The sequence below is a fragment of the Haematobia irritans genome, chromosome 2, assembly GCF_050003625.1.
Source record: "Haematobia irritans isolate KBUSLIRL chromosome 2, ASM5000362v1, whole genome shotgun sequence".
NCBI lineage: Eukaryota > Metazoa > Arthropoda > Insecta > Diptera > Muscidae > Haematobia > Haematobia irritans.
Genome location: NC_134398.1, coordinates 174,936,191 through 174,938,983, shown reverse-complemented (window position 1 = coordinate 174,938,983; position 2,793 = coordinate 174,936,191).

The following is a 2,793-nucleotide window of genomic DNA, read 5'->3' as shown; positions in this document are numbered from 1 at the left end:
TTCTTATAAATCAAGAATGTGATCTAGTCTTCATAGGTAAAATCTTTAAATTTATCTTGGGAGAAAATCTGTCATTAAACCCCCTTAAATTTTCAAAGGAAACTATTAAATTCCCTTCATGGTGGTAGGTATTTAAGATTCGGCCTGACCGAACTTACTTCTGTATATATTTTACGTCAAATGATTAATCACATGTCTTATTGAAAAAAATACAATGTATTTTATTGTGTCAATAAAATTTTCTTTTGTATCCATTTCAAACTTCAAATATTTTTTAAAAAGTTTTTTCTGTGTACTGCAACTTTCAAATCACTCGTATATGAATATTAAGTTTAAGTCAATATCCTTTTGAAAAAAAAAAAATGAAAAATGTACTACTCCAAAAACCAAACACATTGTCATAGGTCTCCTCATATATAGTTTGTATCTTGTTTTATGTAAAGTGATAAAGCAAATCTTTAAAATATACAAGCAAAATATGCGTATGCACACATATTTAATTTATGCAAAATCCGAAAAAAAAATTTTAATGGCAAATAAACGCATATTAAGGTGCGTATGTTGACCTGATTTTACTTTTATTTGACTTCATTTTCTTTTTAGTGATTATGACTGCTCTCAGTATTGGCAGAAATTGAAGCACACAATACAAGTGGATGTTAATTTCTCGAACTTTTGGCTTTCGATTGCTTTTATAACATAAAGTATAAAAGTGGTACCAAATTAGGCTATGACGAAGATCCCTTAGCCTGTGAATTTTAAATGCTAGTTATAGAAAAACATTATATGGGAGCTACATTCAAATGGGTACTGATGTGGATTATCAAGGAATATGTTTTAAGGCTTTAGGATTTCATGATATGAAGACAGGGTGTTCTTTATATATGGTGGACCCTGATATCAGCCATATCTCTGCACTATGGCATGTGTTGGCTAAACACTCTTAGGTCTTTAAAATAATATATACTTTAAACTGCTGAAAAAAAGATATGTCGATGAGTTACAAAAATTATGGAAAACTTTATATACCCCCTATCTGTGTAAAGTACTAAACTGAAAAGACCTAACTAAATGAAATTTCAGAAAATGTAAGGGCAAGCGTACATTAACATGCATTTTAAATTGAAAGGCATTAACCCAATTTTCACTGTCATATGGAATTATGATGTAACATATTCCTTAATATTGAATAATTCACTTCAAAACATAAACATTAATGGAACATGATAGGTTTAAACATTTCGATACATTGTTAATTGGACATTAAGGGAATGTCAATTGGACTTGGCGGAAGATATAGGTAAAGGATCATACGATATACTGGTATTGGAGATGGTATCGAAAGCTACCATGATGTCATTTCTCAACATCTTGTTTTCCAGCAAAAAAAAAGCTTCAAAAACGCCATTGAACATAAAGCGTCGAAAGGTCAATTCAAATGTTTGTGAAATGATCGTAATACGACACCAAGGAATAACATTCTAATTGCTTCTCGAGATGTTCTTTATTAGTGTGAACGAAAAAGTAAGAAACGCAGGTCAAATCTCACCAACGGCAATTTTTTTATCAAATATTTTTCTAAAAAATTATTTTTCTATGTTATGCATCGTTTTTTTTATTTGTTATTTTCGTGTAAATATATTTCTTCCATTAAAAATAAAAAAAAATAATAATTCTTGTAATTTGCAAAACTTTCTCAAAAGAACTTCCATGGAAGCGAAAAAGTCAAACGGCACAGGTTCAAATCCTGAAATGTATTTTTTATTATTATTATTTTTTTTTAGTTTTTTTTATTAATTTTCTATTTTTTTATTAGTTTTCTATTTTTTTTGTTACCTTTAATTGTCCAATATTTGCACTTAAAATAGCCTGATGGCGTTTTTTCGAACACTTGTCCACAAGGACTTCATTGGAAGTTGAAAAAAATCATTGGGGGATCCCAAGATACGCTTTAGAAGAAATGTTTGTGCACTTGTCCAAAAGGACTGCATCAGAAGTGGAAAAAATTATTGGGGGATCCCACGATGCGCTTTAGAAGAAATGTTGGTGGACTTGTCCAAAAGGACTGCATCGGAAGTTGAAAAAACTCGATGGGGGGAATCTGGGATGGGCTTTAAAAGAAATGTTTGTGGAAGAACTTCCAATTTTTTTTGCTGGGTTGTTAAAATGATATAATTACACAACATACACATTATGTTTTCGAAATTTTCAGGATAAAAATGGATAAAATGTCGATCAGTCACCTGTTTTATACCCTCCACCATAGGATGGGTCGTGGTGAAATTCTGAGACGATCTGAGCATGTCCGTCCGTCTGTTGAAATCACGCTAACTTCCGAACGAAACAAGCTATCGACTTGAAACTTGGCACAAATAGTTGTTATTGATGTAGGTCGGATGGTATTGCAAATGGGCCATATCGGTTCACTTTTACGTACGGCCCCCATATAAACGGGCCCCCAAATTTGGCTTGCCGATCCTCTAAGAGAAGCAAATTTCATCCGATCCGGCTGAAATTTGGTACATGGTGTTAGTATATGGTATCTAACAACCATGCAAAAATTGGTCCTCATCGGTCTATAATTGTATATAGCCCCCATATAAACGGGCCCCCAAATTTGATTTGCCGATCCTCTAAGAGAAGCAAATTTCATCCGATCCGGCTGAAATTTGGTACATGGTGTTGGTATATGGTCTCTAACAACCATGCAAAAATTGGTCTCCATCGGTCTATAATTATATATAGCCCCGATATAAACCGATCCACAGATTTGGGTTGCGGACCCTCTAAGAG